General features: G+C 39.0%; 1 protein-coding gene and 1 pseudogene across 6 annotated transcripts in view; one reads left to right on the top strand and one right to left on the bottom strand.

Annotated features, from left to right (window-relative positions):
- CDH20 (cadherin 20) overlaps positions 1-26,120 on the bottom strand; it is a 233,945-nt gene that overhangs the window by 153,153 nt on the left and 54,672 nt on the right. The window lies entirely within an intron of this gene.
- Positions 2,327-2,673, top strand: LOC108526404 (60S ribosomal protein L30 pseudogene; annotated as a pseudogene).

Here is a 26,120-nt window from a genome sequence, read left to right as displayed (position 1 = left end):
AAAAAAAAAAAAGAAAACTTGTAATTGTTAACTTCTTTCTCTGTCTCTGTGAAATATAATGTAAATCTTTTTGAAAGCTAAAGAAGCCTCTGGCCAGTTTTAGACCCAGACATATCTTTCTCAAGGACGTGGGAGCCATCTCTTTCAAATGGAATCAAGGAAGATAGTGCCCCTATTTCTCCATTTCTGTGGGAGGGCAGGTGCCTCGCTCCAAGTTGCAAAACTATCTCTTGTCATAAAGAGAAGTTTATTTTTCTGTGGAATAAAACCCGTAGTTAACACAGATGGTCACCTCAACTACCAAGTAAATTTAGGAAGAGCTATGTGTGACAAATGATGTTGCCAAGTCCTCTTACTTGAGAACTAGTTATTGTTTATCTTGATGACAAGTATGTACCACATGGTAAGAGGATGAGATGTCTTTTGAACTTTGGAATCTCTTGATGGATTACCTGTGATAGGTATCATATTCTTATTCAATGCTTTTTCAATAATAAGATGACTTTCTTTCTCTTCTAGTCTGTAGAGAGGTTTTCTGTGTTGGGAGGAGATTTTGTTTTTAATGATGTTTCCCCAACACTCTTTCCTGCGGACTTACTATGGCTTTCTTTCATGTTTCAAAAAGTGCAAAACTGTTGCTTGCTGTATAATCCTCTGCCTGAATTCCTCCACTTTTCTCCATCTCTTCATTTAAGTAGCTCCTTTCAATCTCCAGGACTAAGTTCAGATATAATCTCCCTAAAGACACCTTTCTCAACCACCCTGTCTAAGGAAGCCACCCCTTCCCGGGATTCTATCATATTATCCTGTTTCTATCTTGCAGAATATTTAATACAACCTGTAGTTATTTTACTTGTTAATTTGTTGATTTATTTATAGTGTTCTGTCCTCCACTACAATGCTAGCTGTAGCAGGAAGAGACTCCCCTCCAATCTGTCCAATCTCACCCCACCTGTCTTGTTTACGGTCGAAGCCTTCATACCTAGAACAGTGCCTGGCACGTAATAGGTGCTTGATGCATATTTGTAGAATGAACAAATGAAAGATGAGATTGATAAGCAGGTTAGGGTAGTTAAATAATGAAGATGTACATTTGCTTTTATCCTATTCTTTATCAACTTGTGGAAGTCTCAACAAATGAGTTTTTAGCAGTCTCTGTATTTAACAAACACATAAAATAATTATATTGAGGAAATAATACATGAAAATTCACCTTCATACTTGAACAAAAATAGGCCCAAATGCTTGTTTTGAAAAGGAAAATCTGTGATTTTTTAAAAAATCCACTCAAATATTTTAGGAAAGCTTTCATGTTAATTCTGGATACAGCTGGGGCCATTTGAATTGTAGCATTGACTAATTGGCCAGTGTGAACATCAATTAGTCCTGAATAAAGAGCAGGAGATGAATGCCAAGAAGGAGGAAGTGGAGACTCAGATTGTTCAGCAAATCTAGTAGAAATCTGCACATCCTGACAAAGAAGGGACCTTCTGCAGGACCCTTGAGATAGTGGAAGCCTTGAAGTTGCACTGATACTTGAAGGAAGGCTTAACACAGTGCTTCTCAACCTTAAGCATGCAGCAGAGTCCTCTGGAAGGCTTGTTAACACAGGCTTCTGGGTCTCATCCTAGAAGTTTCTGATTCTGTAGACCTTGGGCCCCAAGAATTTGCATTTTAACAAGTTCCCAAATGATACCGCTGACATTGGTCCAGGCTCTACACTTTGAGAACCACTGTTTTAAAGCATTGATTGACAAGAAGAACCTGCTGGAATTTGTTTATAATAGTGTTTTAAAATTTATTTTATTTAATTATTTAGAGATAGGGTCTTGCTCTGTCACCCAGCGTGGAGTGCAGTGGCGTGATCATAACTCACTGCAGTCTCCAACTCCTGGGCTGAAGCAATCCTCCCGCCTCAGCCCCCTGGAGTAGCTTGGCCTACCATGGCTAATTTTAGGTTTTATTTTATTTTTTAGAGATGGGGGTCTTGCTATATTGCCCAGGCTGGTCTCAGACTCCTGGCCTCAAGCTGTCTTTCACTTTGGCTTTGCAGAGTGCTGAGATCAAAGGCATGAGCCACCAAACCCAACCCTGTAACAGTCTTTTAAGAGTTGACACAGGAGAATGGCGTGAACCTGGGAGGCGGAGCTTGCAGTGAGCTGAGATCCGGCCACTACGCTCCAGCCTGGGCGATAGAGCAAGACTCCATCTCAAAAAAAAAAAAAAGAAAAAAGAAAAAAAAAGAGTTGACAATGGCCTGTCTCGCTGCTGGGCCATCTTAACAGCAACTCTTGGTTGGAGGCCGTCCCGCACCTAAGGCAGAAAGATGGTGGCTGCAAAGAAGACAAAAAAGTTGTGGAGTCGATCAATTCTAGGCTCTAACTTGTTATAAAAAGTGAAAAGCATGTGCTAGGGTACAAGCAGACTCTGAAGATGATCAGACAGGGCAAAGCGAAATTGGTTATTCTCTTTAACAAGCGTCCAACTTTGAAGAAATCAGAAACGGAGTACTGTGCAATGTTGGTCAAAACTGGTGTCCATCACTACAGTAGCAATAATATTGAACAGGGCACAGCATGAGGAAAATACTACAGAGTATGCACCCTGGCTATCATTGATCCAGGTGATTCTGACATCATTAGAAGCATGCCAGAACAGACTGATGAAAAATAAACCATGCAAAATTTCCCTTTAATAAAATTTGCCAGAGCTTGCTAAAAAAAAAAAGAGTTGACAATTTTTTTTTTAGTTAAACAAATGTTCCGTTTTTTTAACTGCCAAGGAAAAGGGTCTCTTTTTTCATGCTCCATTTTTAAAGGTCTCGTCTCTGTATCTCAGTTCTCATTTATTGAGCATATACTAGTTACTCACATTATTTTATTTAATCTTTAAGATTGCTGGGTAAATCCTTATTTTACCCATGAATTATTATTGTATTTTAGGTGACAGAACCAAGATTTCATATAGCATTTTCAATATCTTGCCTTATATCATGATGTAGAATTTCATTGCTCCCTACAGATCCGCTCTGGATTTCTATATACGATATTGAAGAAATCCGCTGAAAAGTTTCCCTAGGGGTTTTCCTCCTTAACTAGATCTTATTATATTTTGGTGGGTTAGTGGCCTTTATTCTCAAAACAAATAATTAAAATTCAAGATTCAAAGACAAAATATACCTATTTGTTTTAAGTAATAAACTATGTTTTCTCTGATTAGATGCATTAATCCTCACTCTGGAATCGTAGAATCTTCTGTTAGTAGTTTATTTTAAAATTTAATTGTATTTTAAGTTCCAGGATACATGTGCAGGACATGTAGTTTTGTTACATAGGTAAACGTGTGCCATGGTGGTTTGCGGCACCTGTCAACCCATCATAGGTATTAAGCCTCGCATACATTAGCTATTTATTCTGATGCTCTCCTTGCCCTCCACCACTCCAGTAGTGCGTTCTTGCCCTCCCTATGTCCATGTGTTCTCATTCTTCAGCTCCTACTTATAAGTGAGAACATGGGGTGTTTGGTTGTCTGTTNTTTTCCTCCTTAACTAGATCTTATTATATTTTGGTGGGTTAGTGGCCTTTATTCTCAAAACAAATAATTAAAATTCAAGATTCAAAGACAAAATATACCTATTTGTTTTTAAGTAATAAACTATGTTTTTCTCTGATTAGATGCATTAATCCTCACTCTGGAATCGTAGAATCTTCTGTTAGTAGTTTATTTTTAAAATTTAATTGTATTTTAAGTTCCAGGATACATGTGCAGGACATGTAGTTTTGTTACATAGGTAAACGTGTGCCATGGTGGTTTGCGGCACCTGTCAACCCATCATAGGTATTAAGCCTCGCATACATTAGCTATTTATTCTGATGCTCTCCTTGCCCTCCACCACTCCAGTAGTGCGTTCTTGCCCTCCCTATGTCCATGTGTTCTCATTCTTCAGCTCCTACTTATAAGTGAGAACATGGGGTGTTTGGTTGTCTGTTCCTGCGTTAGTTTGCAGAGGATCATGGCTTCCAGCTCCATCCATGTCCCCGCAGAGGACATGATCTCATCTGTTTTTATGGCTGCATAGTATTCCATGGTGTATATGTACATTTCCTTTATCCAGTCTATCATGAATGGGCATTTGGGTTGATTCCAAGTCTTTGCTCTGGTGAATAGTGCTGCAGTGAACATACGTGTGCATGTGTCATTGTAATAGAATGATTTATACTCCTTTGGATATATACCCAGTAATGGGATTGCTGGGTTAAATGGTATTTCTTTGCTCATGAATTCTCTAAGCTTCTAGGTAGTGTGATTATTGGCCAGTGGTTCACTTCTGACCAGTGATATAGCTGCTGCTTCCACAGGGCTCTCTGACTCCAGGATTAGGCCTCTTTTTGCTAGAATGCTTCTCAGCCTGAGAGACAACAAATTTTAAGCCTAATTGGTAACACCTTGAGGTATTATATGACTGAAGTAGATATTATTCATCAGCCTGAGGTGAGCCTGATCTAACATAGAAGACGAGTTAAGACGAAAGTCCTAGTGTGAAGTGCTGCATCTAGGTGTTCTGTTACCTAAGAAACATAGTAGCCTTGTTTCCCAAGAAGTATTTTAAAGATAACTCTAGCAAAGCATTCATTTTCTACATGAGTCTGAGTAATTTGTCTAAGTGGTAAAACCAAACTGACCTTTTGCTTAATTGCCTACATAATTCAATGAATTCTCTATCGAGAGACATTAAGACCAAACAAGTTCTCTTTAACATCCCAGAAATGGATCACCTTGAAAATCTCTGAAAAACAAATAAAAAGAAGCAAATGACTGAGTTCATAATTGTTTCCCTTTCTGTAAGCCAAAATTGATGGCCAGGAGGAAGGCATTGAAGCCAGTACATGCTGACACTATTTGTAAGATCTTGATATTTTAGACTTGTATTGCACCATTCATCCTAGGATCATAAAAATGGTTGTTAAAATTTATACCATATTAGTCTGATTAACCCTGAGAAGGGTAAAAATAAAGGATTGAGTAGAAATATTTATTTCACAAGGGTTGGGACTTTAATATACAGAAAGCTGCATAAATCTGCAGATGTTCTAATTAGATTCAGCTGAACTGCTTCAGAATGCACGATAACATGGATTTACTCTGCCAACTACTAAGAATAACTTTTCTGGTGTAAAAAAATGTTCAAGTTTCAATATTGAAACATAAAATACCCCAGCCCAGGGGATAGATTCTTTTCACATCAATTTCTTCATTGGCTCAAATTTCTCTAGCAGTTAAGTTGCTCCTTTATTATAAGACTTAAACAGAATTTTCTAAATGGTACCCTAATGGTACTCTTCCCAGGTTATAGTACCTGGAATCCTATTTTCTGTTAATAGTTAAACATTAACCTTAGATCACTGTAATACCATCAGGCAAGTTATTCATATGGTGCTTAATTTACAATCAGGGAGTAGTTTAGGCCATGAGAAAATCTGGTTCATAAAGAGGATGACATTAAGGAATCAAGAGATGTATTTCATGAAGTAGTTTTGCTAGTCAATTTCCTTTTCTTTTTTTTTTTTCCTTGAATATATGCTGGTTTTTAAATCTCAGGAAAGTTATTCCTTTGTGCTGGCAGGGGAAATCTGTGTTGTCCTACAGTTGGAAGTATTTCAGTAAATCTTATCAGAGAATTTGCTGAGGCCCAAGTTACACCCAGGGTGAAGAATGAGCCTTCCTCTGGCATGAGAATCCTACTGGATCCCCAGAGGCATGGGAATCCCTTTGGTGTCCAACTTTGCAAAGTTCCATCAGTACCAGAATGCTTTCCACTTCCACAGAACCTGGCTGTCGGATCCAGCTGCGCCTTTAATTTATCTGTTTCTAGGTCTGAGAAGGCAAGGTGAGGGAAAATGTCTCTTTACAAAGGGAGTCAAGGGGAAATGTGAGAGAGGCTGTGACTAGAACCTCATGTTCCATTGCCTGCCCCTTAGACAAACCCAACTTCAGTCAATATTCCCTCAATTATATTTGATAAGCCAACCTATTATCCTTAATTAAAATGTTGGCAGGCAGTATTCATGTGAATTTTTGCCAAGGATTTATTATAATCTCCTTGTTTTATGGTTTCCTGTTTTGAATAGTGAAAGAATAATTTCATAAACCCTTCTGAAGGAGAGTCTCTTGTAAATGCAAATTTTATCTCCTTCGTAATCTTTTGGATCTCTGTGAATTTGCATGGAACAAAATACATTGCTCAAGTATGCTGTGTTTTAATTTATTAATAAAAACAAAATAGTTGTGAAAGGCATTTGTAGGAAATTGATTTGAAATAGATATTACCATGGCATATGCATTAGTCTGCAACATTAGGAACAATGAACATGGAAAATCAACATTATTTATAGAATTACCAGCTACCTATTACTGTAGAATCTGAAGTCAGGGATATTATAAATATGTAGAGTCATGTCCTAGCATTTACATTTAACCCTTGGTTGTCTAGTGTCTAAGTCACTTTATCTTGTTTCCCTGTTATCCTATACATAAATATATGTGTGTAAACACACACACACCTGATCATTGATATAAAAACAGCAACAACAACAAAAACTGGTCACTAATGTATAGAGCCCAGTTGTGCCTGTAACATAAAAGAACTCAATAAATGTGAGTTCCCTCTTCCCATCCTAAATCCCTTTTCTTACTTCTTGGGCATTTTCCTTTCTCTCCTCACTTTTATCAAAGGATAGGTTGGGAATTTAAAAAAGATGGAACTGGAATAAGCTTATTAGAATGCTTTGCAGCACACTGCACAAGGAAATATTGGCAGATGAGTTTGAACATGGGTAAAATAAGTACGAGAATGATTAGTGCCTCTTCTCATTCCAAGATAGTGTCCTCTATTAGCATGGATGCTGGAGATGCAGCTGCACGGAGAGCATAGTCTGATATGCCAGAGGTAGGAGATATTCCAGAGAGGGCCAGCCCTTCAATGCATCAGATCAAATGTTCTCAGCCCGAGGAGGCCAATCCCTCAACTCTAAGGTTAAGTCTAAATAACAGCCACTTCCTCTTTCCCACTAAATACTTATTATGAGTCAGGCCCTTGTCATTTGGGGTTTCAAGCCAATGATAATAATCTTTCAGTTTATATCGAATACCGCTGGGACACCAAAGACCGACCAGAGCTCATTCTTTGGTTCTCAATCCCAAGATAGCCTTTATTATATGGTCCAAGACGAATAACTTCCTAACACTATCACTTGATGTCTTTACACAGGAACATTTGCCTCCTGTGAATTGAATCCTAGAAATAAAATTGTGCAGGTATCAGGGTGACGCATTTACCTGAATCTGGCAGAAGCACTTTCGACACGGCTGACACAATTATGGAACAAGAGGACGGTAGAGGTTGTGTTCCCTTTTGTCTCTTTTTCAACTACAGAAATTACACTGTGGTAGCAGGATCTCCTGAAAATCTAGGTTTGATAGACATTCCGTCTCCCTTTGCTCATTTTCACTTGCACGTAATCTCAGTTATGTGACACATACCAGAGAAGAGAGTCCTGCTTTTGCCTTTAGGTCTTTTGCAAGTTAACTGAAGAAAAGAATGAATTTTCAGATTGACTGTTATCTCACTGATCATATCTGCCCCCAAGTTAAGCAGTATCTACTTTGCCTTGCTGTGTCTAGACCTGACAGTCTAGACAAGAGTTAATGCTCATTAGCAGGCTGGAGAGGCCCCATGGATCTCCTTTGCCAGAGAGTGTGATGTTTTCCTCTTCTGATAGAATTTGGAAAGAGGCTGCGACCACAGGTCAGGGAGGTGGACATGCAACAGGAAGCAGTCCTATTGTCCCTCACTTGGTAGCAATCTCACAGTACAGCAACACATCCAACTCCCAGGGTAAAAGCAGGTGTTTTGCTTTAATTAAGACCAACAAAGACTTTTCTGTTCTCAATAGGCTTATATTTTTAGACACTAAGGTAAGGAGGAAGAGAACATTATCCCATTCTGTGCATAAAAATAAAGATTCAGCATGAACTGCATAATTAAGAACTGAAAGGGGGAAATGCAATTCAGTTAAAACTGACAGAGTAATACACGGAATCAATGGCTTTATTTGGTGCTTAATGATGATACTGTTTTCATTTCATTATACATGAGTCATAACCAGCTTTGCCTTAGTTTAATTGTATTTTTTACAGAGTAAACCAAAGTATGCAATTTGCAGTAGACTCGTCAATTAAAAAGAGGCTGATTTAAGATGATCGTAAATTGGTCCCTGAGACTGAAACCAAATTTTTTCCCTTCCAATATATTAACTTATTGGAATCGTGAGTAATTTTAGGCAGGGGTGGAGAGAGGCATTGGTGGGGGAGGTGAAGATTAGTGAACAAATATTAAAGACTGATTTCCATGAAAAAAAATGACAGTAGTATGTTTTCCAGTGGGGAAATGATACGGTGATATATTTTTGATCCAGTGAGCTGAACAAAACATGATGGGATTTTGGGCTGGAGAAGCAATGTATAAAATGAATCATGATATTGACACAAAATCAAGTGTAACAGGGAGATACCATTTCCATATGTGGCCTTCTAGATATATGGATTTTAAAACTGGAACATGAGACCCAAGGAAAGCAGAAAGAAGAGGTTAAATTAGAAGTTATGCTACTCGAGTACTTTGTGGAATTAATGGTGGAATATAGAACATGTTGCTGTGAGGAACATTCACTAAACTTCTCAGACGTCCTGCTCTGTGGGGTACAGACAATTGCTGGTGTTCTGTGAACCCCGCTGAAAACCCGACGTGAATTAGCAGTGAATGACTATGCAGTCAGGGTCTGAGAGATTGGTCACTGCAAAATGTGTCTGACTTATGTCTTCATTCCATTAGTCATGTGGATAAAAGTTTCATATTTTTCATGCTTGACTAAACTTCAAATGTACTGTATGAACAGGTAGATGAAGGTATTCTCATTTACCCATGACAACTCTGTGCTCCTCAAAAGCTGATAAGTTTGGGCCACAGAAATAGTAATTTTCCCTTCATTGTGGGGTCAAAGGGACCACCCTGTCCTCCCTGGGAGACTTGTGCTGGCCACTCAGAACATAGTGATATAGGCTAGATCTTTGCACAGTAAATACATCCTTCTAACTCATTTCTATTTGTTAGTATTAGTGTAATCTTCTTTCTTACTGGGCCATGCTTCTTTGTGACTCTGCCATGCTGACTATGCCATTGATTCCTGTGGAGTGACCTGGAGTGGACAGAGAAAAGCAAAGCTAACGGAAAAGTATATACTCAGGAGTCTCAAAGTGCACAAATGAATAAAACAGGAAGGCCTGTGCTCTGTAGATAGGGGAGACCATCTTAAATTCATAATAACTCATCTGTAAGAACCATTTTTATATCTTCTTAAATATCTAATATTTTCCTCTTTTTTTTGTTGTTTTACACATTGAAAATAAAATGTCAATATCAGCAGAAAGATTTTTCAGACACTTCCATAGATTATCCCTTAAATACTTGGCTCATGATTTAATCTGCTAATTATGATCTCCTGATCATAACCAGCTATTTGAGTAAATATGTACATATATATGTATATAAATTATTTTAAGAAGACCATAATTAAATTGATATTACTCTTTCCAGGTTCTGGAATTATTGTTGGCAAATTACATAATTTTTATAGGATGATTAGAAACAAGAACTATCATTTACAAAGCAGATAAAACTATAAAATTAGAGTAAATAAGACATGTACTATGTATGATTCGTATACTAGTTGTGACAGACAAATATTGATCCATTAAGACTCTCATTCATTACAGCCTGTGAACAGCACAGTGCAATTGCTAGATGGCTACACGGGCTAGGGATGTAGTTAATTGGTATGAAGCCATAAGTTACGCTGTCCTTGTTAGGATTCAGACAAATAGCCTTGATCTTGTTGCACTCTGACTTAGCTAGCAGAGCAAGTGAATCACAGGTGGAAGACTACATTTGTTTGGAGTTATAGCATTCATTCATTCTTGTATTAATTCCTACATTCAACAAAAATGTTTCATGCATCTTTTAGGATTCAGACATTGTACTAAATGCTACATACTTCTTTTAATAAACACTTTATAGTACTTACTATGTGCCAGGCATTGACTCATTTAATTCTCATAATTACGCTATGAGGTGTGTTTCCCTCATTTTACAGATGAGGAAACTAAGTCACAGAGGTTGAGTAACTTTCCTAAGATTGCATGGCTAGTAACTGGCAGAGCTGAGATTAGAACCCAGGCAGGCTGGCTCCAAAGTTCATGTTCTTAACCACAAGACAGACATAGTCTGTGTCCTCCTGGAATTTATAGTCCAGAGGGAATACAGACAATAAACAGATGAGCAAGAAAGAGACAAAAAATGATGAGCAGTAATAAGGCTATAAAAACGATGAGCTGTAACAAGCAAGGTAGTGCAAGATGATGGGTGGCTGCATAGGGTGGTTGGGGAAGTGACATTTACATGGAGGCAGGATTGGTTAGAAGGAGCCAGTCAAGGAGCCCTGAGAGTATCCAGGCCCTGGGAAGGCCTTGAATGCTCAAGAAACTCCACAGAGCTGCAGGGCTACAGCAGGCATCATGTGCTTTGTTACCTCAGGAGCGGGTGGGCCAGGCCAAGAGGACTCTGGGCAAACTGCCTGAAAGAAACTTCATGAGGCAGAGAAAATTATTCTCCTGAATGAGATAAAATATTCCTTCAGTATGGGGAGGTTGGATAAGGATGGGAAATAGATGGAAGGGGAGTAAGGAGGGCAGAGATGTAGGTGGGTTCCAGAGAAAGTCTTAGGGAAGTAGTCAGCCTCCAAGAATCCAGAAGATACTGAGATTGGGGCAATCTGTTTCTTATATCCTGGGTTAGATGCCCATGGAAGCAATACCTACCTCTCCCACTAGAGTAACTGGCAGCACATTATATATGGGGTCTTGGATAATTTCACAGAGACTCTGGTGCCTCAGTACAGCATAGAAACCAAACAGTTCATGGTCCCCGGGAACATACATAGTGGCAAGAACAGCCAGGCTTGAAGGGATAAACAGACAGCAGTAAGGGATGTCTCAGAGGAGACTGTGTGTGGACAAATTGCAAATGCCCTCAGCAATGTCTTACTACTATGAAGGCTTCCCCTGGCCCCAGGAAGTTAGGTCAACCCCAGGAAAAGCAGAGTTGCTGTTTGCTGGGGATTAACTGCCTGCTACCTCTGCAGGATAGAGGCTCAGAATGGAAAGGGAATAACGAAAAAATAAAGTTGGTCTCTTGCACATGTGCATTTATGGATTGAAGTTCCTACCTGCTTCATGTGGAGATATCTTCCAGGTTTGCTAAAAATTCACCTGCAGCATGTATCCACACCCTGGGTTGATTACAAACTCTAGGATGAAAGCCAAGTCATCTGGAGGCAACATGTGTAAGCCTGTGGGAGAGCTGTCTAACAGAAGGGAGCTCCATTCCTAGAAGTCACTGTTGATTCTGGAACTATCAGTGGGCTGTGATGAGGCTGAGTTTGAAAAAGTATAAGAGAATGTGTTAAGCCCTCTGAGCAGATAAAAACTGGTCTTAAAAAAAAAGGGTGAACAGGTGAAGGTACCCATAGAGGTTTTAAAAAATTATTAATTTTTAGTAAATTAAATTATTGATTTCCAGAATTGATTTCCTAGAAAGGAAGAGTTCGGAAAATGAATTTTATGACTTTTAACTTGGATGGTGATTTTTCTGAATGAACTAATATTCTTTCTGGAGAGGAAAGGGCAATACTATTAATAGCAGCAGCCACTAGAGAGAGAGAGTACTCTTCTGTAGTCTCTCTAAGAAATAGCTATTAAGGTTATAGTGAATTGAATCCCCTCAATGGTGCTTGTTCCTAATTGACCAAGATGTACCTCTCCACATGGTGTGCGTGCATGAACACACACACACACACACACACACACACAGTGTGTGAGCACAAAGGAGGGATACTGTGCCTGGTGAGAGATTGAGGAACAATCTTCACTTCACTGCAAGGCCTTGCATGAACACACACACACACACACACACACAGTGTGTGAGCACACAGGAGAGATACTATGCCTGGGGAGAGATTGAGGAACAATCTTCACTTCACTGCAAGGCTGGTGCACAGTCTCAGAGGGAGATGGTTTCTAACAGTATCGAAAAAGTAGCTGGGATTACAGGCACGTGCCACCACGCCCAGCTAACTTTTGTATCTTCAGTAGAGACGGGGTTTCACCATGTTGGCCAGGATGGTCTCGATCTCCTGACCTCATGATCCGCCCACCTCAGCCTCCCAAAGTGCTGGGATTATAGGCATGAGCTGCTGCATCTGGCCAAGGTCATAGAATTTTTTTAGTGAGAGCATTTGAACATTTTATTTTTTTTACTAGTAGACAAATTTATTTCAAAAAAATATAAAGCACATATGACAAAACATTAACATCTGTGATCAGAGTATGGGATCTTTTTAATTTCAGAATTTGGAGGTAATACAGATTTTGGAGTTGATAAGGCTGGAATGTGACCAGGGGCATCAGTGGTTCAGGTGATGTGAAGGAGAAGGTCATTGGAGGTAAGGAGATCAAAGAACCAACAATCCAGGGTTGGGAGGGGTCATCCACGCATGTATGGAAGGCATCGAAGAAGAAGACAGTCATTAAGGTGCAGATGAAGATGACTCAGTCCTAAAAACTCACATAATAATACCTAATGTTTATTCAGTGCTTATCAAGTACCAGGCACTGCACTATGAATTGTATATATCATTGTTACATTCATTTTACAGATGAGAACAATGAGGGTTACAAAGGTTGGTAAACTTTCCCAAGCACCACTGCTAGTGAGTGTCAAGTCTGTTAGTTCTCAGACCCAGACAGCCTGGCCCCAGAGCCGTATTCTTTTTTTTTTTTTTTGAGACGGAGTCTCGCACTCTGTCGCCCGGGCTGGAGTGCAGTGGCTGGATCTCAGCTCACTGCAAGCTCCGCCTCCCAGGTTTACGCCATTCTTCTGCCTCAGCCTCCGGAGTAGCTGGGACTACAGGCGCCCGCCACCTCGCCCGGCTAGTTTTTTTTTTTTTTTTTGTATTTTTTTTAGTAGAGACGGGGTTTCACAGTGTTAGCCAGGATGGTCTCGATCTCCTGACCTCGTGATCCGCCCGTCTCGGCCTCCCAAAGTGCTGGGATTACAGGCTTGAGCCACCGCGCCCGGCCAGAGCCGTATTCTTTACCACTTTTCTCTCAGTATCTGTGAATGATGTAACTATGATAAGGGGACAGAGGGTAGAGGGTACAGTGTGAACCTTAAAGAAGTGGGAGGTTTTGCAAGGGGAGGAGGAAGAAGTCTTGAACAACTCAAAGTCTTGGCCTTGAGGCATGAGGAGTGTGAATGACTAATAGTCTCCACTGAAGGTAGCTGCAGATTCTAGACAGCGGTTTCCTCCAGGGGAACACAGGTTCCTCTTAGGGCAAGGAGGTGGAAGGACCATTGTAAGAAAAGGTGGAGAATGTTGAAATACCCCAAGGCCATGCAGGAGGGTGGATGGAGAGACAGGGTGAGGGAGGTAGTCAGATGCAGAGATTACACGTAGTGAGGGCCAGGTGGGCTTGGCCCTCTGGCAGCGACATTGGTAAACACCATGGAGGCCCTGAGGAGTTCGTTGCTCTACCTCTATTGAGGCAGCAAGTGGTGAAGCAGTGAGCGTATTTCTTCCTAGAGCTGCAGTGACAAAGTACCACAAGCTGAGTGGCTTACACAGCAGTAATCTATTGTCTTACAGTTCTGGAGGTTGGAATTCCAAGATCAAGGTGTTTGGAGGGTTGGCTCCCTCTGAGGGATGTTCCAAGCCTCTCCTTTGGCTTCTGGGCGTTTACTGGTGACCACTGGCATTCCTTGGGGTGTAGAAGCCTCACCCCAATCATTGCCTTCTTTCTTGCATGACACTCTTCCTGTGTGTGTGTGTGTCTGTGCACAAGTTTCCCATTTTTATATGAACCCCAGTCATATTGGATTAGGGCTCACCCTAATGACCTCATCTTAACAACTAATTACATCTGTGAGAACCTTGTTTCCAAATAAGGTTGTGTTCTGAGGTTCTGCAGGGTAGAACCTCAACATGGAATTTTGAGGAGACAATCCAGACTATATAACTGTGGTATTAGAGGTACTGCTCACTCCTGGCCACTCACATTCGATTGGGAATCTGTTCTGAGCACCTGAGCATTCAAGACAATTTCTGGGTATAGCAGGGAACATACAAATGAATGAAACAAAATCCCTGGCTTCCAGGGCCTGAACTTGGGGGAGGTAGAGGGAGTGGCTAAAGTATGACAAACTCAGACGCCTAAAACACAAGTCAGATCTGATTAATGCTGTAAGTGAGATACCATCAGATTATTACGTAAATTAAAAAATTAATGAGAAGGAGAGTAGGGCTTCGGACCTAATTTGGTTTATTTTTAAATTTTACAGGTAAGGATTCTTAGTTCTAGAAATGTTAAATGGCCTGCTGCAGGTCTGCCAACTGGAAATCTCTTTCAATTACACCATGTATATAAACACACACCCAGCCCCATTTTCTATTATGTCAAATGTCTTTGAGATGTATTTTTTAAAAATTATTTTTATATGACTGATCAGGAAAATGATTACCTAAACTTACTAACATGAAGTAGCAAATAATGTTTAAAGGAAGTCAGAGACATTTCTATCTATGACAGTGACTGAGCTGTTGACTAAATATTGACTATAAATCTTCAACCACCCACTATCCCCAGGTGCCAATCTGCCTACAGCTATACACAATTTATATAATTTGTATTTGATGCCAAAATGCACTGTTAGTTTCTTGCATCCTTAAAAAATAAAACCATTAGCCACCTTGAACCACTGCAGTCTTCTTCTCCAAATGTCCTTCACTTTCTTAAGTGAGGTCAGAGTAGCCTACCTGGGAGAAATGGCTGGGCTCTATGCAAAGCCCTGGATTCTTCACTGCATTGACAAATAAACACTGACAATTCCAGATTTTAAAAATACAAGGTCAAGCTGGGAGCCATTTGATAACTGTGGGAAGCAAAATATCTGTCCTGAGTTTCCTAGGTGGGTATGGCTGGATTTGATGGGCACTGTGAAGTGTGGTGTGGAAAGCCTAGGAAAAGAGAAAGAAGATAAGGGGCAGTTGATCTTCCCCTTTTTTGGTTTATAGTGAAATTTTCCCAAGAAAGTGAAACTATCTTAGGAACATGGCAACAGAGAGTAAGAAGAAGAAATCTGGAATCAATTCAACATTGAATTTCTGATTTACAGCATACAAATGGAAAATAAAACTGGCTTCATTATGGACAACATTTAGGAGATAAGGCCACCGGGTTCAAGAGGTTCAAGAGGTTCTCAGCATCAGAATTCCAGAGTTTGCTGTAAATTTGACCCGGGCAGTCGCCACTGGGGATGAGACTGCCCTCTTGTTCCTGGAAGTGAGGTGCAACAGCCAGACAGTGCACCACCGAGTCTCTGATTTGGGAAGGACAAATATAGCAGGAAAAAAATGCCTTCTTTCCTGGTTCAAAATTTGTGATGAATTATGCACATATTTACCATAATAATTAAAAAGTCCTTAAAACTCTTCATCTCTTTCTTATCGATTGTCAAGTAATAGAGTAGCAAGTCCTTATTCTAGCCTTTCCTTCCTTCACTCAAGATGCTTCAGTGTGTGATCATGTCAGTCTCTAAAATGTGTTTAATATGTAGCAGAGATACAATGATGAGGAAGGGAGACATAGTCCTTGTCCTCAGCGTGGAGATGGAGATGGATAGTCATGATATAATCTAGAAATACGTAATTCCAAGCTGTAACAAGGTGACTGAGGAAGAATGAAGAGAACTGTGAGAGTACAGCCTGTCCTCTGTATCCATGGGGATTGGTTCCAGGACTCCCTGTGGATACTTCAACCCCTCGAGTCATTTACAGCCAGCCTGTATCCACAGCTTCTGCATCTGCAGATACCGACTGTATACAAAAGGGGAGCTGATTTAGAGTGAGTAAACAGGGAAGACTTCCCTGAGGACATGACATCTGTGCTGAGTGCGTAAAGGTGTAGAGGTATTAATAGGCACAGTGTGGAGATGGGAGGTGGAGTGTGAGCAAAGAAGGTTCCAGACAGAGAACAAATGCAAAGGAGCAAGGCTGGAGTCGGGAGTGGGGTAGGGCGGGAACAGAAGAACTGAAATAAGGTGACTAGATCAAGTGGGAGAGAGAGGCAAGAGAGGGGGCTGGAGGTGCGAGCATATCAGGCAAGGGCAGTAACCTTTCTGAGCAATGGCAAGCTATTACAATTTTTAAGTGAGGAGCAAAAGATTCAGATGCTAGCATTGTAGGACTCTCCCCACAGCTGCAGTGTGGAAGATCAGCAGGAGGAAGGCATGAGAGGAGACTGGAGGACCAGGAGAGAGAGGATGTTGCAGAGTAATGATGAAGTTGGAGGAAGGGCATCGGGTCAAGAAATATTGAGGAGGTAGAATAGTTTTAGAATCTGCTTTTTCCACCTGACATATTGCGGATCTCTTTTATTTATTTTAAATTTTGCCTGTTTTCATTTTTTATTGGATTGTTATGTTTTCTTTTTCATTTGTTTTTTTTTTTTTTTTTTCATTTTAAGTTCCAGGATACATGTACAGGATGTGTAGGTTTGTAAAAATACGGAATGCTTCACGAATTTGCCTGTTACCTTTGTGCAGGGGCCATGCTAATCTTCTCTGTATCATTCCAATTTTAGTACATATGTGCTGCTGAAGCGAGCACTGTGGGTCTCTCTCTACATTTCAAAAATGTTGATCTCCATCCCAGCACTTTGGGAGGCCGAGACGGGCGGATCACGAGGTCAGGAGATCGAGACCATCCTGGCTAATACGGTGAAACCCCGTCTCTACTAAAAAATACAAAAAACTAGCCGGGCGACGAGGTGGGCGCCTGTAGTCCCAGCTACTCGGGAGGCTGAGACAGGAGAATGGCGTGAACCCGGGAGGCGGAGCTTGCAGTGAGCTGAGAGCCGGCCACTGCACTCCAGCCGCCCTCCAGCCTGGGCGGCAGAGCAAGACTTCGTCTCAAAAAAAAAAAAAAAAAAAAAAAAAAAAATGTTGATCTCCATAATCAGGTCTCTATGATAGTTCCTTGTATGGATTAACTATTACATATTCAATAATCTCCTGATGGACTTTTTTTCAATTACAAATGACTCTGAAATTTGTATCATGTATTAATTGTCTGATTGTTCCCTTAATGGATATTTTATATTAGTTGCCAAACCAACTCTCAGAAACATACTAGTTTATTCTCTCACTGATAGCGCATAAGACTTCCATTTTCTATCCCCTTTTGAACCCCAGCGTATTGTCAGTCTTTTTTATTTTAGCTGGCTAATAGGTAAACACAATTCAATATTTTAACTTGCATTCTTTGATTACTCATGAGACTGGCCATCTTTTCATGTGTTTACTGATCATTTATATTTGTTATTTTGTAGTTTATCTATTTCTTTTGCCTATTTATGTCTCAGGATATTCTTTTCCCTGTTGATGAAACATAACTTTTTTGTAACCCTTTGTTGTATGTATGTAGCAAGAGTGTTTGCTAGATTTTTGTTCACCTTTTAATCTTCTTGACAGGGTTTCCTATTCTACTTTGTTCTGCTTTTACCATATATATATTTCTTTTCACTTCTAAGTAGCGTCTGTCATCTGTCAGTGGTTTTCTTTATGGTTCTAGTTTTGTTGATACATTCAAAAGGCCTTCCTCACTGCAAGGCTAGAAAAAGGTTTTCCAATGCTTTATTTTCTATTATGAATTTACTTGGAATTCAGTGTGAGGAGTAAGGGAGGGATACTTACTTATTTAGCAAGCACCTAGGCAATTGTCCTAATACCTTTTCTTGAATAACCATTATTTCCTTCCCTATTAGAAATGCTATCTTTTTTATTTACCAAATCCCCAAATACACTTGAGCTCAATTCTGAACTCTGTATTCTGTTTTTGATCTCTCATCCTGTGCCAGATTCACGCTGTTTTAATTACTGTTATTTTGTAACACAGTTTTTATATCTGGCAGTGCGGTTTTATCCACATTATTCTTCTTTGTCAAGTCTTCCTGGTTATTTTTAAATATTTATTCTTCCAAATGGATTTTAGAATTATTTTCCCAACTTACACAAAAATATCCTGTCACAAGTTTGGTAGGAGTTAAATTACATTTATACGTTTGCTTTACTCTAGCATTCTGGGTCATTATAAGTTTTTTCAAATAGTGACTGAAGTAATTTAATTTGTAATCAAGTAAAATTTGGCATATATTGTGACCTATCTTTCTGAAATATATGAGAAACTGACAAGCTGTATATTATGTAATTCACTAAATCACTGTATAGTTCTAGATGGATTTATTCATTCCACAAATATTTACTGAGCTAAGCATATGCTGGGTGCTGTTTTGAGTGCTGGGATACATGGTGAATGGGCAGGATCCCTGTTCTCATATTCCAGAGGGGAGAAGCAGTGGAGCTTGCCTTTGACAACAGATGGGGTGGGGGTAAGGGTGGGAAGGCCACAGTGACTGCAGACAAGTCTTTCCAAAAATACTTGCTTGGAAAAGAAGAAAGGAAATTGAGTGGCAGTTGGTCATGGGGCAAGGAAGGTTTTGTTTTGTTTTTAAGGTGACAGTCACTGGAGCATATGTATGTGCTGCAAAATGATCACCAGAGAGAAAATAAATATACAGAAGAGAAAGGAGATGCTTGTAGGATCCAGCTCCTTGAAAGTGAAAGTAGGTGGAATGTACTCCACAAGTGGCGTGTTAGCTTTTGATAGAAGGAGCAAATTAATAATAGAAATTTCAGAAAGAGTGGGCCCAGATACAAGCAGATTAGTGTTTATATCACTACAGAAATTAAAGAGGTGTTTTTGCATGGGCAGTAACCACATTTATACTACTATACTAACTATTCATCCATTTCAGCAAAAATGGAGATGTTTTATTCCAGTGTTAAGCTTAGACATCATAACTTCTTTGTTGGAAACTGAATTTTATAGGGCTGAAAGCAGTGCTTAGAACAGTGTCTGGGACACATATGACACTTAATATTTATTGAATAAGTACACAAATTCATTTTATATTGCTGAATGGAATTTTCATACTGTCTAGGTGATATCATATCTCCTGTACAGAACTGTCCTGATTCTTAGTACTTCCATGTCAGTATGTAATATTTGTGTAACTTCACCATAGGCTATAGTAGAAAAGGCATTGAACTTAGAGACAGAAGGCTTGGATTCAATCATCTGCCTTGCCAGTTTGTAGTTACTTAAAGCTGGGGAAGTTACTTAGCTTCTCTGGGTTTTACTTTTCTCATCGTAAAATGAGCCAATTGGGATAAATCCGTGTTTTTCAATCCTTTTAAACTGTTGGATATTTTCTTTGTATGAAAGGTTTTCTGGAGCCTACTATGTAAAGCAGGTAATCGAGGACTCCTCAGACTTAAGTAGAGATGTGAGAAGGGGAGCCCCACCCATCCTGCAGCAGTGTCATTGAGCCTGTCTCAACCATGCCTTCATTTTGCTGTGAGGGGACCCTGAATGAAGCTTCTCAGAGCAGAATTTACAGAACTCATAAGATGAGCTCTAAGGGCTTTAAGAATTGCATAAACTATGGCATGTGCTACCTGATGTGATTTTAATCATCCTGTGAAGTAAAGAGTGCATGGTACTATTATGTCTGTTTCACAGATGGGAAAACAAGGTTCAGAGTTTATCATTGGCTGTAATTTCTTGCCTAGTAGATGGGAGGAGCAGAGATGAGAGCCCCAGTCCTTTTGTTGCCATCAAATGATTTCCCTCATCTGGCTTTCTGTTGATTCAGTGAAGACTCTGACTAAAATACCCGAAAGAATTTCTAACTTGTATTACTGTTCACATCCACACGCATGTCATAAAATCACTTAAAACTGTTTGCCTAAATGTTTTTCCACACCTGAATTAGCTAAGTTACAGAACCTTTAATCAAATTGTGAAAAATAATGAGCTGTGAGGAATCATTATAATTTCTCAACAGAAATCTCTAAAATGCAAATCAAATGAATTGGCTGAATACTTAAATCCGTTTAATTTTGAAATTAGTTTCATTTTTGAAATAATCTTCAGATTGAGACAGATGAGGCATGCAGTCCTACTTATTGTGAACCGTGGTAAAATAAGAAATCAGTTTTAACCCAAATGCATATTGAGAAATTAAAAGTTAATGAAGACTAAACATTGAGTTGGAAGGGATTGACAGTTGGGGTTACCACATCAGATAAGGGCTGTCACTCCAGATTAGCTGTCCTTCCCCTAGTATGTGCTCTACTCTCATGTTTGAGTTTCTACATGCTGATCTTTCTCTTGGAACACTCTTCTTGGCCAGATAAAAATATTACTCATCCATCAAGGCTCATTTCATAAACTGCTTCCTCTGTTTAGCTCACTCATCCTCATGGCGCCTCCTCCTTCCTGGACAGAATTAATCTTCTCCTTCCCCTGTGAACTCCCCTAGAACTTTGCACTGTAGGTATAGCACTCTTTACACTGGCATATAGCTAGCTGTAAAATCTGTCCTCCTTGCCAGGTTTTAATTTCTGCAAGGGAGGAGAACATTAAATATTGTAAGGGGTTTTTCCCCCACTATAAAAGTAACATACACTCAGTGAGACAAAATTGGGGAAAATGCAACAGAATTTAAAATGAAAAAGAGTCATTTCACTTATCCATTGCCCCTATACAATCAGTGCTTAGAATTTGAAATAATTCATCTAATGTTTCCTCCACCATGGACAAGCATTGAGTTTAATTGGGTAGATATTGTTGATTTCAAAGCACTAGAAGACTGTAAATCTCTCTGTCTCTGTATGACTCTTGATGTACAGTGTAGTTGGCTGGCAGACATATAATGATGTCTGTGTATACACATATAATTCTGTAGATATTTAGAATAAAGAAGGGGTTTGCTCAAAGTGTCGTCAAACTTGTTTGGAAAGTATTTCATGAAGGCACTTCACTCTGGAAATCACATGCATCCTTATCACAAAATTTAGCAGACTTTAATGAATTCCAACTGTTTTGTCGAGTGAGAACTGGTTATTTATTGAATTGAGCAAACTGACACATATCCCAAATGGTGAAAACATGTTCCTGTAGGTCCTCACAGTTAATGGTCTGAGGGTAATCAGGAATGAGTACCATGTTGCCTTGACAGATTCATCATTGCACTGAAGAACATGTTGCTTCAACTTTGAGTTCAGACCCTGGCAGTTGTCTTCCTCTGGCTTCTCACTCTTCTTCCATTCTCTACTTCTTTTGGTGGGACTGACAGTCTGTGGTAAGAAAGCCCGGCTCCAGAACTGCAGTCTGAGAGGTGTGCTTGCCATCAGGACCACACTGTTGGTCATTGGCATCAGTTCACTCTAATGAACATGAACAATGACATGGAAGCTGTTTTATTTGTGAAGGTTGAATAGATGTATGGATGAAAATAGGTCACTAATACCGGAGTTCCTGGCTGACAAAAATTGAGATAGTACCAAATTATTCACCCACAGGATACTATTAATTTAGGCACTTTCATATTTATAACTTTTTTTTTAAAGTATAAGTGTTATAACAGTTCCTTGTAGAAACTTTGTAAAATGTAGAAATGGATAAAATGTAAATCAAAATCAACTATATACCTGTCACACAGAAATATTGACTCACAACATTTTCATATAGTTTACTTTCAATCTGTTTCTCTTAATATAGAGATACATGAGATCATATTGTATATAAATATTCTATCCTTTTTTCATTTAGCTTTTGATAGTTACATTTTGAGATAGATCACTTTAAGTAAATATTGAAACATTTTAAAAGCTTAACATTCTGTCGAAAGACTGAAATAAAATTAACCATTCTTCTATTGTTCAATAGCTAGGCTGGTTTCATTCTTTTCAGTGCTAGATATAAAATTTCAAAGAATATATTTCTATGTAAATTATTTTTCTAATTTTAATTGTTTCCTTAGGGTAAATATGTATCACAGGAATTATTACACCAAAGGGTGTCTAAATTCGTTTGGGCTTCTACAACAAAATATCCCAAATGGGTGGCTCATCAACAACAGAAATGTATTTCTCACAGTTCTGGAGGCTGGGAAGTCCAAAGTCACATCATAGGCATACTCAGTTTCTTGTTCATAGACAGTGCCTTCTCCATGAGACCTTAAATGAAGGAGGGGGGAGTGTGTCTCTCTCAGGCCTTTTTTTATAAAAAGGACAGTAATCCCTGCGTGACCTTATAAAAGGGCCTAATCAATTGCTAAGTCAACTGCCAAAGGCCCCACCTCCAGATATCCTCACCTTGGTGATTAGGTTTTCACATATGAATTTTGAGGAAACACAAACATCCAGACCATAGCAAAGGATAGGAAGTGTCTAAGAGTCTGTATTTGTTGATACATTTCTGACCAGAGAAGTTAGAGACATTTACGCTTCTACAAGTAATTGTTGCAGTATGTCCTCAAAAAATATTTGAAATGTTTGCTATTTTGGTAGGTATAAAGCATACCTTATTTTTTAAGATTACACTCAATTACTAGTGAAGTTAATTTTTTTTACATATTAATCCACTTGCATTTTCTATGTAAACTGTTAATATCTTTTTTTTCTTTCTTTTTTTTTTTTTGAGACAGTCTCACTCTGTTTCCCAGGCTGGAGTGCAATGGTGCAAACTCCGCCTCCCAGGTTCAAGCGATTTTCCTGCCTCAGCCTCCTGAGTAGCTGGGACTACAAGCACGAGCCACCACACCCGGCTAATTTTTGTATTTTCAGTAGAGACGGGGTTTCACCATGTTGGCCAGTTGGTCTCAAACTCCTGACCTTGTGATCTGCCCGCCTTGACCTCCAAAAGTGCTAGAATTATAGGCATGCGCCACCACGCCCAGATGTAAACTGTTAATATCTTTTATATGGGGTCTTTGTGTTCTTCATAACTACTGTAAGGTTTTTTTTTTCCCCAATTTTTTTGTTGCCTTTTCATTTCATTTTTTTTTCTTGAGGTATGGTCCATTATATTCATTGATATTATATATTTTACTGTCTGTTTTGCCTTTTGATTTTGATGCTTTGTGTGTAGGGAAATATATCACTGGTATATATTTCCTTTCATATATTTATGCTTGGAAAATTTATCTCCTTCAATAAAAGAAAGTATCTTCCTAAGTATGGATATTTATTTGTATTTTAATCTATATTCTTCTTTCTTTTCTATGTTTAAATCTGTTTTATTTTTTGTTCTGTCTTATTGCATTAACAAGAGCTTACTGACAGTCTCACATAATCATGGTGATAGTAAGCATAGATTTTTTTGTTTGCCATTAGTAGATATTGGCTGTCAGCTTAAGGTAAATATAGTTTATTATGTTAAAGTTGTTGACTTATATTCCTTTTTCTACTACAAACAAAATTTGTATATTATGATGAATTAAAGGCAGGTTTGGAGGTAAGATGTTGGGCATGTTCTTTAGGGTTTCTAAACGTTAATTATTAAATGGAGTCTGTGATGCTATCTTCTTGATAGGGTTAATGAGATGGTAAAAGGAAATAACACAGCTAAACCCATTAGCATAGGGCCTGGAAACCAGGAGGTGTTTAATAAATGTCAGACATTATTTTGCTATTCTTAGAAAAGGCGAGAATTTTGTGAAATTCCTTGTATTTATTGAGCTAATCATATCATGCTTAATACTAATAGATATTCATGTATTGATGGGATAAAGTACTTGACTTCAGTAGATTTTTATTTTTATATGCTCTCAAATTTGCTTTCTAGTTTTTTAAAAGGTAAATATTAATGTCAGGCTTTTAGTAATCCTTAAGCTGGATGTTATCCATGAAAAACTTGGTTATTATTTGGGGCTAAGCCATGAATACTAAGAGAATCCTGTAGATTCTGTTAGGAAATAAAATCAGTATCTTCTTGAATTACCTATCAGATATTTATTTGGCGCTCACAACTATAGTCGAAAGACAATGTCAGCCAATCTTTTTGACTACAAAGGCCTGGCAACCTTTTTGTTTAGGTTTTCTAAGATTATTGGGAAGGATTACTTGAGAAAAGATGCTACACTGTAAGATGGCACAGTGGTTTTTAAGTTTTCTTGGCATCGGGCAGGCATTTCTTTCAACCTTCAGAAAATTTATTCCAAAAATTGAGATTGAAATATTGAAGCCTATGTTAACTTATTGTCAAAATTAGCCTGAACTGGGGCCATTTATCAATACAATTCTTGTTTTCGTTCCCCTGATGAGATACAGTGAAAAAGTTATGAATGATGATGATAAATGATTTTAATCTTCTTTTAGATTGAACATTCAGTACAGCATTTTGGAATGATTTACTATTTTTAAAGGTCTCTAATGTGAAGATACCTGGTAGCCTGAGACAGTCTATTCACAAGAGTTTTGTAAGCCATTTTCACCCATCTGTAAAAATTTGAGAACCACCATCTCCTGTTTCTCTCAATTAAGGGAACAGGAATAAGTCGATTTGTTTTGTGGTTTCTTTTCAGAAAAGAGAAGAAAGGCGTCTGTGACACACTTGTGTCCATGGTAGGAGAGGCTTCTTCTGAGATCTGGCAATCTCATATATGGGATCTTTAGGTCACTTAGGAATATTTGTGTCATGTCCCATTCTTCCCCTACTACTTCAGCTTCTCCCTCTCCCCATCCGAGAAATTTCCACTGAGGCGGAGCATCACCATGGCCATGCTCAGGAACTCTTTTCAAAAGAGTCTCTCTCTCCTTTCAATTCTGGAGGCATGGAAAACAAAATGACTCTTTTAATGTGCTAAAATAACATCAACTTAAAATTCAGATTCTAAAAGTATCTCATTTTCTGTTAACTCTCAGTAGAATTTCAGATATGTAAGTATTTCAGATAACTGAAATTTTCTATCTTAAGCACCAGACCTTCATTAGAATTTTTTCTTTTTTTTTTCTTTTCTTTTTTTTTTTTAAGGACAGAGTCTACCTCTGTCTCCCAGGCTGGAGTGCAGTGGCGCGATACAGGTTCACTGCAACCTCCACCTCCTGGGTTCAAGTGATTCTTCTGCCTCGGTCTACCAAGTAGCCGGGATTACAGACCTATGCCACCATGCCTGGCTAATTTTTTGTATTTTTAGTAAAGACGAGTTTTTACCATGTTGGCCAGGCTGGTCTTGAACTCCTGACCTCAGGTGATCCACCTGCCTCGGCCTCCCAGAGTGCTGAGATTATAGGCGTGAGCCACCACGCCTGGCCAGAATGTACCATTTTTGATTGAACTAATTCTCAATGGTATTGCCACTTCTCTTTAAAAATAGAAGACACAGAACATAATCGCAGTTTTTGATGGTTCAGTCTTTCAGATAAGCATTATTGATGATACTGTGCTATAGTGATGTAAGTGAGTGCTTTTGTGGTCATTCGTTATGGGTCCAGCACTGTTCTAAGTGCCTTTCAGCAAATAAGTTATTTACTTCTATGTTTACTTAAATATAACTCTATGTCATAGGTACCATGATTGCCTTCATTTTACAGGGATGAAACTGAGGCCCAGAGAGGTTGAGAAACTTGTCCAAGACCGTAATCTAGTCAGCAGAGAAGCTGAGATTCAAACCCATGCCGCCAGAGTTCAAAATCTGTGCCTTTACCACCGTATTATATTCTTTCCTCATGCCTTACACGGTGGGTGCCTCTGGGCTAGCAAGGGCTGTTTCCCTATTACTGTTCATTTTGAGTTCTTTCATCTGTACGTTAACATGTCTCCTTAAGCTTTCCTGCTGTCATCTACTATTTCTCACCATTTTCACTCTTCCTACTTTTCAGTTTGCTGCCATTCACAGGATTTGGGCTGGAAAATCAGAATAAAACTTACTAGAATTGTGTACCATCACCAAGTATGAATTCTGCAATAGGTTTAGTTTTGGATAAGGAAGAAAAACCCGAATTTTGGATAAGGAAGAAAACCCGAATTTTGGATAAGGAAGAAAAA

Source organism: Rhinopithecus bieti, unplaced genomic scaffold, assembly GCF_001698545.2.
Source record: "Rhinopithecus bieti isolate Rb0 unplaced genomic scaffold, ASM169854v2 scaffold_2554, whole genome shotgun sequence".
NCBI lineage: Eukaryota > Metazoa > Chordata > Mammalia > Primates > Cercopithecidae > Rhinopithecus > Rhinopithecus bieti.
The sequence above is the reverse complement of the archived record's forward strand: the minus strand, read 5'-3'. Positions and strand labels throughout refer to the sequence as shown.